This window comes from Macrobrachium rosenbergii, chromosome 54, assembly GCF_040412425.1.
Source record: "Macrobrachium rosenbergii isolate ZJJX-2024 chromosome 54, ASM4041242v1, whole genome shotgun sequence".
Taxonomy (NCBI): Eukaryota; Metazoa; Arthropoda; class Malacostraca; order Decapoda; family Palaemonidae; genus Macrobrachium; species Macrobrachium rosenbergii.
The window spans coordinates 48,067,418-48,081,677 of record NC_089794.1 but is presented as its reverse complement, the minus strand read 5'-3'; the positions used below and the strand labels follow the sequence as shown (position 1 = coordinate 48,081,677).

The following is a 14,260-nucleotide window of genomic DNA, read 5'->3' as shown; positions in this document are numbered from 1 at the left end:
AGGCAGTCCCGGTTATCAGCGGGGGTTCCATTCCTGACGGTGTGATGATAACCAAAAATCGGAGATAATCGGAAATCAACGAATATCAGCGTTTATCAGCGCCTATAAGCAGGGATCAGCACCTCTGTTAGGTGGGTATCGGCACCAATAAGTGGATATCAGTGCATATCAGCGCCAAAAGTCTAGTTATTGTCGTCGCTAGATAAGCACCATAAAACTGGATCGCCGATAACTGGGGACTGCCTGTATCTGGAAAATAATATTCTTTTGTTATATATGCAAATCCAACCCCTTATTTTACCCTTGTGTCTTGCGTATTCAATATTCTGATATAATTGTTCATTGTGATATACAGTAAACCCCCTGGGTTCGCATTCTCACAATTTGCGGACTCAGCGATTCACAGAATTTTCTCTGGAACCTATCTGGAAAACTCACCCATTCACGGATTCCTTCTTAGAGCAATATTCTGCATTTTCATATTATTTTTGTGACTAAATATTGTACTGTACGTACATATACATTTTATGATAAAATAATTATTGTTCCGACACGATATACAAAACATTGGTTCTTTACATTAGGAATTACTTTCAGTGTAGGCTGAAAACAGCCACTGAACTTTCAAACAAGGTGGTTAAGCAGTTAACTACCGTCCAGGAGGTGGGAGTACCGCCTGCCCGGATGTAAACATTCCAATTTGCTTACGGCCGTTGTAGACTGCGGACGTTGTTTCTCTCGCTCTCTGCCTGACTGCTGTTGAGCTTTTCCCGGTGGGAACTTTCCTTTTTCTTAAGTATGAATGTTGATAAGCCCTTGAAACCCTCCTACCCTCAGCGTGTCCTGGGGTAGGAGCCAAAAAATGCCATACTTTTAGATCTAGTGTTGACACGGACCCACACGCCCTCTGCCCCACTTGCAGGGGACGTTTGTGTTCATGTGCTTCGCCTTGTAACGAATGTTGTTCCTGGTCTCCCGAGCAGTGGAAGAAGTATGAAGGGAGGAGGTGTTACCGTAGGAAACCCGCCAAGAATCCGAGGGTAACACGCCCACGATGACTCCCGTGGTGGCTGATCCATCGGGATCATTTCTCCCTTCCGGCAAGCTTCTTCTTCTTGCTGCCTCTCCCTCGGGTGAGGACTCCCCCTCCCCTTCCTCATTCATTTCATCGGGTGTGGAAGGCCGCGGGGGAGTGGTTGCCCAGGATACCCTCTCTGGGGTCTCTCCTCACTCCGGAGGCGAATTTTTTCCCCCAGAGTGAGTAGAGGCTTCCCTTTTTGACCCGACTTTGTCCTCAAGTTTTGGGGTGGAAGCATCCTTTGTTGGCCAGGTACCCGATCTAACATCTGCCTGGCGTTCCGTCACTGGAGGGTCTGGTGTCACACTTGTCTGGCGCTCTGGTGACGACCCACACAGCCCCCACTTCCACCACCATGACTGTCACCATGTCGTCATTCAGCGAGCTGCCTGTGACGGTGGCCTCGCACCTCAACACCCAGGTTTTGGCTGCTCCTGCCACATTCCACTCCGTGCTGCTGCCTCCTGGGTTCCAGGCCCCGTTGTCCCTGCCTGGCCCCTCGCACATGGTGACATTGTCGGTGCCTTTCATGACTATGCCTGTTCCTGTTGCTGACCCACGCTCACTATTGACCACGGTTCAGGCTTCTCGCTTCCCTGACACTCGGCCTGGTCTGGCTCCCCATGCGCCATCCATGCCTCCGACCCTGGCTTCGTCCCTGGACTGTCCTGGCTCCTGCACTTCTGTATCTGCCCCGGTAGCAGCTGGCCCGAGCACCGTCTCCACTGCCCGAGTTGCACCTGCTTTCATGGCCCCCCTGCTTGCTCCCATGCCTTCTACTGCTCCTTTGTGGTTTGGGGACCTGAGTATGATCCTGAGGAAGATAGCGAAGAAGAGATCAAGGAAGGTGTAGTTGTCTTTGTCTTCGTCTTCATCGTCGTCGTCGTCTTCTACTGCCACTTCTTCCTTTTCTCCTTCCAAGGCTCCTCAGCCAAGGAAGAAGAAGCCTGCCTCTCACCTCTCTAAGAAGTATCGCACCAAGACCTCTAAGGAACTGCCTCCTTCCACAGGGAAGGCAGTGGGATCTCTCATTGGCTCTTCCCGATCCACGGATCAGGGAACCGCTGCGTTGACCCCCGGGTCAGTCGAATCGGGAGCTGAGGGCATGCAGACCGCGGTTCGCACTCCCCCCACTGCGCCGAAGAAGCCTGCTTCTAAGGCCAGCGGGTCCATGTTGGACACTCACTCACAAGTGAGTATCCGGGTCACTAAGGAGACCCCGAGTACCCCTGTCTGGTACAGGAGAAACCTCTCTCCGTACGGGCTCTGGCGCGGGATGAGAGAAAGAGTCTGGGTATGCAGGTGCCCCGACTCTTCCTGCTGGTGCTTCTTCTAGTACCAAGCCAGGTTCCTGGGGAAGGTGCACTGGTCCCTCAGGTCTGGACACCTGGAGAAGCAGAGAAGAGGTCCCTTGCTCAGTCTTCCCGAGAGCTTTCGGCCTCGAAGAAGACTGGGGCGCATCCAGAGGACACCGCAAGTTCACGCCAGCCAGCCGCGCGCTCGACTCTTCCCAGTCCCCGGCCACATTCGCATGGCCAGCCTGGCTCAGGGAGGCGAGCACTTGGCTAGCATGAGCCGTGCCACTCCGCTCTCCTCGGGAGACTGCTTCACCAAGGCGAAAGCGCTCTCCTCGACCCGGGCTGCCGTCACCACCGCGAGTTGGTGACCGCTCCTGGCCCGCTGCTCCTGTTGGTTCTGCCAGCAAGGCCAGTGGGAGTGCCCGATCCTCCTCGCCTGTCCCCTCTACCTCCTGGGCTCCTTCCAGGGGGGTGCGAGTCGGACAGGAAGAACTCTGGCGAGTTGTTTCCCCAGAGTTCTACCTCGGGGGTGTACATGCCTGGCTCAGTCCTTGGTTCGGCCAGGTTGTACGCCCGCGCGGTGCAGGGAGGATCACAGGGGTCTGCCAAGGTTCTCCCTCCTGCAGGGAGAGTAGATCGGGAGGACTGCGCCCTGGAAGGACTCGAGGGTCGTCTTCCCCAGGACCCAAACCCCCTCCCCCCGAGATACAGAGGGCGTTTGCTGAGGTAATTGCGCTGATTCATCAGCCCAACAGCCTTGGGGAAGGTACCACGGCCTCGTCTGTGGATTGTCCATTGGGCCTTGCATCCTACTGGGGACCCAAGAAGGAACCCAAGGCTTCGGTGGGGCTGCCATGGTCCACACTTGCCGAGGGGGTACTCGATCAGATGAATGGTCTTGTGTCTGGGCAGGACAATTGTCTCTGATCAAACCGCTCGCACAAGCTACTTCCCCCTCCTCTGCCTCGCCAGAAGCATTTCTATGCACCGTCGGAGAGGTCATTGCCGCCTAAGCAGGTTGACCCTGACCTGGGTCATCTAGATTCGGGTCTCTCGTTGCAGCAACTTACTGCAGAGAGTATCTCCCCCTCTCAACAAGAGTTTGCAACCCTGGAAACCACCACCATGGCAGCCTTCCAGGCAGTCTCCTGGCTGGATCTGTGGTCCTTCACAGTATCCAAGGTGGCCGCTTCCTCGGGCACTATCGTACCTGGGGAGGACTCCGCTTTCGGGAGACTGTGCCAGTCTGGAGGTAGGGCCATCTCCTACCTTTCCCAACAGATGGCAAACCTGGTCCTGAAGCGAAGGGACGCCGTTCTTTCTTGCTTCTCCAGGGCCGTGGGGTCCGAGTCGGCAATGACCCTGCAGAATGGACTGTTGCTGGGTTCTGCCTCTCTCTTCCCTAGAGAGTTGGTGGACACTGTGGTGGACAAGCGCTGGACCGATGACAGCGGCTGGCTAGTTCATCAGGCAGTGGCCAAGACCTCCGGGTCTTTGCGTTCCACTGTGGCCAGGCCCTCAGGTCAGGTTAGCACTTCCTCGGCCCCTAAAAGTCCCAGTCTTCGAAGGGGTCCCATGGAAACACCCAGCCTTCTTCCTCTAGAAAGGGTGGGTCTTCCCGCCCCTTTCAGCCCGCTTTCCAATCTGGAAAAGGGGGCAAGGGGAAGAAAAAGAAGGGAAATGCAAATGCTAGGGGCAGTGTTCCCCCCCCAAATGCTGCTGAAGGTGGGGGGTGCCTGTTGAGCCATTGGGCAACATGGCAGCAACACAGAGCCGAGACCTGGATAGTGGATGTCCTTCAGGAGGGATATCTACTACCCTTCGAGTCTCGGCCTCCCCTCATCTACTCTCCGGTCCGTCTCCTCACATACGTCCAAGGAACTCCGAGGGACTCCACACTACAGCAAGAAGTGCAAGCCATGCTGAGCAAGGGTGCTGTGGAAGTCGTGTCGGACCTGTCTCCAGGCTTTTACAGCTGTGTCTTCCTCATAGAGAAAGCCACAGGGGGATGGAGATCAGTCATAGACCTCTCTCCCCTGAACCGATTCGTTCACCAGACTCAGTTCACGATGGAAACGGCGCGATCCGTGCTCACTTCTATCAGGGAGAACGACTTCATGCTTATGGTGGACTTGAAGGATGCGTATTTCCAAGTACCATTCATCCGTCCTTTCACTAGTACCTCCGCTTTATCCTCGGGGAGACGGTCTTCCAATTCAGGGCACTCTGCTTCGGGCTCTCAACCACTCCCCAGGTGTTCACGAGAGTCTTCTCTCTCGTGTCAGCTTGGGCCCACTCGCACAGGATACGTCTACTGAGGTATCTCAATGACTGGCTGGTCCTGAGCTCGTGGTTGCTACAGGATAGGGATCGACTCCTCGAGTTTTAACACCATCTTGGGATCATGGCAAATCTCGAGAAGCCGGATCTCTCCCCCAAGAAGAGGGTAAAGTACCTGGCCATGCTGATAGACACAGTAGCGGCGAAAGTCTTTCCCCCGGACTCTCATATCAGCAGGTTCAGGCAGGCAGCACAGCTGCTCCTGTCTCGACAGGAACAGCCAGCCCGGCAATGGCAAGTCGTCATCGGTCACCTGTTGTCGCTGGAGAAGTTGGTACCTCATGGGCGTCTGCACCTGCGGTCTCTACAATGGAGACTAAAGGAGTATTGGTCCCAGTCCCGAGACCCCCAGTCCTTTCTCATCCCTCTTTCCGAGGAGGTGAGAGAGGACCTTCGCTGGTGGATGGACAACAGGAACCTCTTGATAGGAGTATCCCTGCATACTTCCCCTCCAGACATGCTGCTGTTCTCAGATGCATCAACCGAGGGATGGGGTGCACACCTGGAGGAGTTGCTGATTTCGGGAGTGTGGCATTGAGACAACAAGCCCCTTCACATCAAGATCCTGGAACTCAAGGCAGCCTTCCTGGCTGGCTCTCCAAGAGTTCCGGGATGGAGTGATGGGACACTCCGTGGTGCTGATGAGCGACAATACCAGGGTAGTGGCATACATCAACAAGCAGGGGGGGGTCTAGTATCCCTCCCACTCCACCAGTTGACGATGCAGGTGCACAAGTGGGCCGTGGCTTACTCAGTAGAGCTGTCAGCCAGGCACATTCCAGGCAAGAGGGGTGTCGTGGCAGACAGGCTCAGCTGCCAGAATCAGGTGATTGGAACTGAATGGTCCCTTCACTCGGAAGTCACGGTGTCCAGTCATCAACCTGTTTGCCACCCGGCACAACAGAAAACTCCAGGTCTTCTGCTCTTTCGTGCTGGACCCATGGGCTGCTGCGGAGGACGTGTTCCAGCACCCATGGGACAACTTCGACGTTTACGCCTTTCCTCCGTTCTGTCTGGTTCACAGAGTAATCAGCCAAGCGATGATCACTCCGAATCTCAGAATGATTCTGGTGGCACCCATGGCCGCAGGCCATTTGGTATCCCAACCTGCTAGCTCTCCTCTCCGAGGCGCCGAAAGAGATCCCCCCTGGCCCAACCTGCTGTGTCAACCCCACATGGAGCGGTACCACCAGGCAGTGCAGTTCCTGTATCTTCACGGCTGGAGGTTATCCACCATCTCCTGTAAGTGAAAGGCTTTTCACGTCGCGCAGCAATGGAGATGACCGGGTACCTCAGACAATCCTCCACAGCGGTATACCAGGGGAAGTGGTCCGTCTTCTGTGGTTGGTGTTGTCGATGGGGTATCTCTTTGGTCGGAACTACTGATCAGCGGGTTGCAGACTTCCTCGTCTTCCTTCGCCGTGAGAAGCTTCTCTCCGTTTCAGCTGTAAAAGGCTACCGCTCCGCACTCAGCCTAGTATTGCAGCTGAAAGGAGTAGACATCTCTTCCTCCTTCGAGATTTCCCTTACTGATGAGAAGCTTCGAAAGGTCTTGCCCACCCAGGGATCTCAGGCCCCCTGCATGGGATGTGACTCTTGTTCTAGGAAGCCTGACTTGTGCACCGTACGAGCCTTTACGAGAGTCATCAGACAGGGATCTGACCCTCAAGACCGTCTTCCTGCTGGCCCTGTCATCAGCGAAGAGAGTTGGCGAACTACACGGACTTCCCTTCCATGTTATACACTCGAGGGGATGGGGATCGGTTGTGCTCGATTTCGTCCCGGATTTCATGGCGAGGACTCAGAATCCTTCGGTCCCTGACGCACGGTTCGAGTCCTTCACGATACCCTCCCTAGAGAACTTTGTAGGTAATGAACCAGACGAGATGCTACTGTGTCCTGTTAGAGGACTCGACATCTCTGGCCTGAGTGTCAACAACTTTGTTAGTACTGGATCAACCAAGAAAGAAGTATCCAAGAACACAATCTCTTTCTGGCTTCATGAGACGATAAGGAGAGCGTATTCTGCTGCTGGAGAAGATGACACCGGTATGCTTCGTCTGAGAGCTCATGAAGTCCGCAGCATTGGTCCGTCCCTCGCATTCTGGAAGAACATGTCGGTTCTGCAGGTGCTGAAGGCAGGCATGTGGTCCCAACAGACCACCTTCACCTCCTTCTACCTCCGGAATGTTGCTCACAAGTCCTTGAACACTTTTTCCTTGGGTTCTGTGATGGCTGCTCAACAAGTTGTGTAGCTTACCTGGCACCTCTAACAGGATAGGTTGCATCTCACCTAAGATGTACGGTTGTGATTGGGAGAATGAATGTGGAGTGACTGGCCTCTCTTCTTTCTCCCCATCTTGGCTCTCTTCCCATGGGCAGAGAGCGGACATGCCGCTACATGCTGGATCTGGCAGTCGATGCAGGTAAGCACCCAACGGGAGCTCCCGTTCTGTTTTCCATTCAGGTTTATAGAAGCAACCCCACTCCTTCTCCTTGCAAGGGGGGTTATGGAGACCATGACAATAAGACAAACCCAGTGCTTGTGGATGCCTTAATGTCATCCGACTCCAAGTTCTTCCTAGCCTACTTTGCATGAACTGACGATTCCTCTTTCATGCAAAGGGACCCAGAAGTCTGACAATTGATCCCGCGTTTCTTACAACCCAATCATTTTGTCAGAGGCAGTTTTCCCTTCCTCGCTCTGTCGACCAGGAAGGGAAGACAAGGTGAGGTGAACTCTAATCAGTTCATAGAGACTCACTCAGATTCCTCCCTCCAACCAGTGAGTCTTCCTAATGTAAAGGACCGACGGTTGGTATATCGTGTAGGAGCAAATCACAATTTTTAAAAGTAAATTGTATTTTTCCTAACTATACAAACCCAAGGTCCTTTACATTACATTTAATGCCCACCTCATGCCACCCCTCAATCTTATACCTGGGCTGAAAGGCAAATTGGAATGTTTACACCCGGGCAGGCGGTACTCCCACCTCCCGGATGGTAGTTAACTGCCTAACCACCTTGTTTGAAAGTTCAACAGCCGTTTCCAGCCTACGCCTGAAAGTAATTCCAAATGTAAAGGACCTCGGATTTGTATAGTTAGGAAAAATACAATTTACAGTATTTGTTTAACAACAACGATAACTGGATTTTCGGCGCCGATCCCCGCTTATCAGCGCCTGTCCACACTTAACAGCGGCACCGATCCCCGATTATCGGTGCTAACAACCGGAGATTGGCACTATTATCGCCACCAACAACAGGGGATCAGCGCTATTATTGCCAATTTTTGGTCATCACCGATTTTCGGTTACTGTCACACTGTCGGGAACGGAACCCCTGCCGATAACCAGGGATTGCCTGTATTAAGTTTAATGAGATTAAATAATAATGTTAAATAATAAAAATAATAAGTACTCTCTCTCTCTCTCATACTGAGATGAGAGAATTTTAATGCATATGTAATATGCATGTTTATTTGTTTTTTATGATAAATAAATAATTTACTCATTTTCAAATATTAATATTAATGTAAACACAGCAAAATATCAATTCATTAAAGAAAATATAGTGAATTAGTAAGATTTTAGTTCAGTCCCTGAACTTTTTTTGTATCCAACTTAGGGGGAGGGATGAAGGCGCAACTGTCATCATAAAAAAAAAGGGTTAGCACCTGGCTGAAGAGTCTCTCTCTCTCTCTCTCTCTCTCTCTCTCTCTCTCTCTCTCTCTCTCTCTCTCTCTCTCTCTCTCTCTCTCTCTCTCATCTACTAATGTAGATTATGTTCTTTGTATTTCATATCTCTCTCTCTCTCTCTCTCTCTCTCTTTGCTGAGTTAGATTTTTTATGCATATGTAATATATATAATTATTTGTTTTGTATACTTTAGTTTTATAGATAAACATGATGATACTTTGTTATTAATTTTTCATATTTTCTATGCTATAATTACAACGTTTATGCATTTCTATAGTAAATTATGTAAAATTTTAAAAGAAAACATATCAATTACCAGTCGTCTCTGAAGCTTGGAGCAAGGTGGCGTGTAATCTGTCAATTTATCTTGACATATTGACCATGAAGGGTAGAAAACGTTGCCCACTTGGTGGTCAAATAGAATAGCTACAAAGGATACTGAAAATCTCTCTCTCTCTCTCTCTCTCTCTCTCTCTCTCTCTCTCTCTCTCTCTCTCTCTCTCTCACCAAAGGATACCCAGAATGTGAGGGATTGATAGATATAGATAGATAGCTAGATAGAAAGGGAGAGTAGTTGATAGAAAGATACTCTCTCTCTCTCTCTCTCTCTCTCTCTCTCTCTCTCTCTCTCTCTCTCTCTCTCTCTCTCTCTCTCTCTCTTATTGGCTGGAAGGTTTACAAGTATGTACATATATATATATGTAAGGGTAAAGTGTTTAAGATGACTTTAAAATGATATTAATAATATGATTTCAAAGATTAATACAGTACTGTAATAGGATAATAGTTTAAGGTATATTTGATGTAGGATGCTAGTTTAAGGTATACATTTGGTATTTGAACTTTCAAGATAGGCAGTTATAAGCATTTTTAGAGGGGGTGTTAACTATTTGTGGATTTTAACTATTCATGGAGGGTTGTGGTACGCATCCCCTGCGAGTACATGGGGTTTACTGTAACACAACCCTACAACTTTATTATCCTTGAGAGTGGTAAACTGGTTTGATGTTTTTTGCATAGATCTGGACATAACGCTTGTATATGATGCAATGCAATTTCATCCCCCTATTTTACCCTTGTGTTTTGCATATTAAGTATTCTGATATAGTGTTTTGCATATTAAGTATTCTGATATAATTGTTCATTGTCATAACGCAACACTAACTTTTTTAGCCTTCAGGGTGGTAAACTGGATTTTACGTTATCTAGGCAATGAGCTTAAACTGTCTCTCACCTCTGCTTACAGCTCTACGACACTACTTTGTCTTTTTCGGAGAGTTTTATTACTTCGCTATGTGAAGGAAGGTTTGTATTCTGGAAATTATTACTTGGCATTTGTAATGTTTTAGGTTTTTCAGATATTGTAGAGCTCAAGGGACTTGGGAAATATGGGTTCTCTCGTTAGCAGTACCTGCGGTATTACACTATATGTTGCTGATTGCTCATTCTGATTCGTCTACGGGCATGCAACCAGCTGTTGCTCGGGTTTCCGCAGAACCCATGGCTCAACTCAGAGAGATTGAGAGAGTACAGAGTGTGTGTGCACTTATTCCCACCTTCCCATTCCCACACGGGAATGGTGCAAGGGTCCCAAGACAGCGATAGACTTGTGGTAGAAGTGGAAGAAGAGAATTAAATTATCATCGTCTTTGCCTTCATCTACTTGTGTGCTATCTCTTCTGGGCTCTCCCATGTCTCCGTACTCGAGAACTGTGCCACGGGTCTCGCAAGACCTTGCAACACAGGAGTGCCAGGTGCGCAGGTTTCCTCAGATAAAACACATTGAAGAAGTAACCCAAGTCACCTGTACTAGTTCCAGGAAATCTTTTTCCTGGACTAGTACGCACCTCATCCTGTGTTTCTTTGGACATTTGGGTAGAGGAAGCAACCGAAGACCGATCTAGTCGTGAATTGGAAGCTCCAGGTGCCCAAGTCTCGAACGGGACTCGCTTCACCATGGTTACCCGGGTTTCCCCAAAACCCTTAGTTACCTTTACCGGTGTCATGGAGATACCTCCTCAGACTGTTATAATTCTTCTTCTGCTCGAGTTTCCTCGGACACTTGAGTAGAGAGAGCAACTGGTGATTGATCTAATCGTGAATCGGGAGCTCCAGGTGCGTGAGTCTCGAACAGGACTCGCTTCACCGTGGGTACTCGGGTTAACTTGAAACCCCAAGTTACCTTTACCAGTATCATGTAGATACCTCCACGGACTGGTATAATTCCTCTCCTGTTTGAGTTTCTTTGGACACTCAGGTAGAGAAAGCAACTGATGATTGATCTAATCGTGACTCGTGAACTTCAGGTGCACGAGTCTCAAGTGGGACTCTCGTCGCCTTGGGTACTCAGGTTTCTTCGAAACCCGAGGCTACCCTTTACCAGTGCCATGGAGCATTCCAAGGGCTGGTATAGAGCCCACCTCTGCTCGAGATTCCTTGAATTCTCGGGCAGTAGAAGCAACCAATGCATGATGGATTCATGATTCAGGAGCTTCAGGTTTGTGGTCTTCCAAGGAGACCTACATCACCCCAGGTACTTGGGTTTCTTAGAAACCCCAAGTTACCTTTGCCAGTATCAGGAAGTTCAACGGACTGGTGTAGGCTCCTCTACAGCTGACGAATCTCCACGACACCGCTGAAGAGAGAGTGAGTGCACAGCATGCAAGTGCTGCCTCATCCCCTGCCAGTACTCTCCCAAGTACTTGGCCAGGGTCTCGTACTGGTGCAGCCGACTCTTGAGTCTGCGCACTTGGAGAAGCTACTAACAAGTTCCCCATACAATCTTCTTCGTGTGAAGAGGCCAAGGCCTTGAAGAAGACTGGGGCATGTCTTGAAGACAGCCCGAGTTCACGCCTGAGAGTGCACGATCTCTTCCTGGGTCAGCCCTCGTCTGCGTTCACGCAGACGAGCTGATCGTCTGGGGACAGCTTCTGCGCATGTTTGAGTGAACCCGTTCACCCCATGTTCGCGTGAGCGGGTTCACTCTCCTATACCCATGCAGTCATCATTCTGATGATCAGTCACGGCCCTTCTCTCCTGTCGGGGCTTCAGCTTCTAGCAGGTACGGGAAAGGTGCTGGGCCCCCTCAATGAGAGAGGGTCTGAGTGTCTGTCAAGACCTCCCTCCCCAAGAGATAGGCCGAGGGTACTGTGACCTGAAGGGAGAGGGTACTCTTCCTCAGGACACAGTCACCCCTGATCAACAGAGGACCTACACAAGATCATGTGGCTGATCTCTCTGCTCAATGATCCTAGGGAAGAGACCATGAATGACTTTGAAGAAGACTATGTAGCACATCGTCAGGGTAGCCAAGTCCACGCCTGTGTATGAACGATTGCTCTTCCCTTGACAGCCCTCGTTCACATTCGCAAGAATGGACTGGCTCACCCAGGGATAGCTACTTTGACATTTGCGTGAATACATTTGCTCTCCCAGACCTCTATGGTCATTGTCAGCATGAACTGACGACCCCCCACAGCCTTACTTGCCTGCAGGGTCCTTGACTTCCTGCAGGTATAAGTAAGGGTGCTAGACTCTCTCACCTGTTCTCTTACCCCTCGGAGTTTTATGAGAACCGGGCATCAGACGGTTGTGGGTTCAAGACTGGAAACGTTCACGCTTCCGTCCTTTCCCAACCACAGAAGAATATAATCTGGATTTGATCTTCAGACCAAACCAGTCGTATACTCAAGTGGTAGAGAGAACACGGGATGACTCTGGAGTTTTTCCAGAGGAGTCGTAAGGTGTCATCTTCGTCTTCATCTGCTGCCGCCTCCTCTCCTGCTTCTGATGCTCGCCAGTGAAAGAAGAAAGCCCCCCCCCACAGGAAGTCCCACCTCGGGGCTTCTAAGGGGCTTTCTCCTTTACAGGGGAGGCAGAGGGATCTCTTGTTGGCTCTCCCCAGTCTCCCGATTCGGGGGCTGCATCATGGACCTTGCTGAGATCTCGTGTCTCAGGAGCCTCGAATGCACAAGTCTTCAAGACCCATGCACTCGAAACCAGTTCTGAAGTCATCTTCCAAGTCTGGTGCTATGCCTGCCTCTTCCCGTGTCTCTTTGGACATGAGGGTAGAGGACGCACCCAATGATTATCCTGGGCGTGATTTGGGGGCTTCGAGTGCTCGAACCTCCAAGCAAGACCGACCCTCTTTGGGTACTCGGGTTTCACCAAAACCTCGAGTACCCCAAACCAGCATTAGAGACTCTGCTCCCCAGTCTGGTTCAGTAACAGAACAAGTGTCAACGCATGTAGGTACTTCTGCTCCCCCTACCGGTACTGATCCGAGTACTCAGCCAGGGTCCCGATCTGGTGCTCCCAACTCGAGAGTCTGAGGACTCTGAGAAGTATCAAGGAGGTCCCCCCAGGCAGTCTTCTCGCCAGGAGGCTAGGCCTCGAAGATGACTGGAGCACGTCAAGAGGACAACCCAAGTTCACGCCTGAGAGTGCACTACTGCTCTCCTCTGGCCAGCTTTGAGTCACGTTCGCGTGATCAACCCCTCTCACCTGACAGGAGTCTTCATATACATTCGCGTGAACCTCTGTGCTTTCCTCGGGACAGCACCTCGCCACGTTTGTGTGATCGAAGGCGCTCCCCTAGACCCATGCAGCCATCGCCACCACAGGTTGGCAATCGCCCAAGGTTTTCCTCTCCTGCCAGTATCTCCAACAAGACTGGAAGAGTTCTCAGTCCCTCTCAAGCATCCTGACATGCTGGTGTCATGGTCTCAGTCCCATATCAACAGGTTCGGGGAGGAGTTCAGTTACTGTATTCCTGCCTAAGGAACCACCAGCTCGACGGTGACAAGTCATCCCCATTCACCTGTTGCCCTCAGAGAAGCTGGAGCCTCAGGAGTGGCTTCACCTTCATTCCCTTCAGTGGAAAATACAGGAGTTCTGTCTCCAGTAAGAAACACCCTATTCCTTTCCATTTCCCCCGAGGAGGAAGTAAATTGGGAACTAGCCTGGTGGCTAGACGACAGGAACCTTGGTGGAGTGTGTCTTCACATTCCCCCTCCTGTCATTCTCTGTTCTCAAAGGCATCGACTGAGGGAAGAGGTGCACACCTGGAAGATTTGCTGCTTTCAGGTGAGGAGAACCAGAACTTCAAACACCTCCATATCAATATCCTGAAACTCAAGACAGCTTCCTTAGCTCTTCGAGAGGCTCAGGATCTTGGTAAGCTACTCTGTGGTATGGACGAGTGTCAGTACCCCTCTTCACCATGAGAGTAACTTCTGTCCACAAACAAGGGGGGAACTGGTTTCCCCTCAACTCTACATGTTGATGGTGCAAGTGTACGAGTGGGCGGCTATATACTGGACAGAGCTGTTAGCCAGGTACATTCCAGGAAATTGGAACGTATGGCAAATAAGCTCATCAACAATATCAGGTGACAAATCAATTTCAGCCTCATTCGCAATACCACCAAACAACACTGCAAGGGTATTTGCACTCCTCATGCTTACTGACTTCTCAAACCCCTCAAAATCAAACAATCCATCACATGTGTTCTCTCCAAACAACCTAGTAAACATACCCTTACTCTTGCTACTGCTCCTTTTAGACCTTCTCTTACGTTCCACCAACACTAGCTGTTTATCTCCCCAATTTATATCTCCTATTTCTTCACTCTCCTTTTCCTTCTCCTCCCTTAACAACTTCACAGCTACCCCTTCCATACCAGAGGGCTCACCACATTAAGTCCCTTTCACACTTAGTTTCCCTGGGTTTGGGGTTTGGTACGGCAGACTTCCTTCACGTGATCCTCCATTCCACACCCTTCACACTTGCTCCAAGTGTTCTTACGTGTCCTGGTAGAATGCCCACTCTGGCAGACTCTCACTCAA

General features: G+C 50.5%; 1 protein-coding gene across 1 annotated transcript in view; it reads left to right on the top strand.

Moving 5' to 3' along the window:
• Rad17 (Rad17 checkpoint clamp loader component) overlaps positions 1–14,260 on the top strand; it is a 237,028-nt gene that overhangs the window by 13,394 nt on the left and 209,374 nt on the right.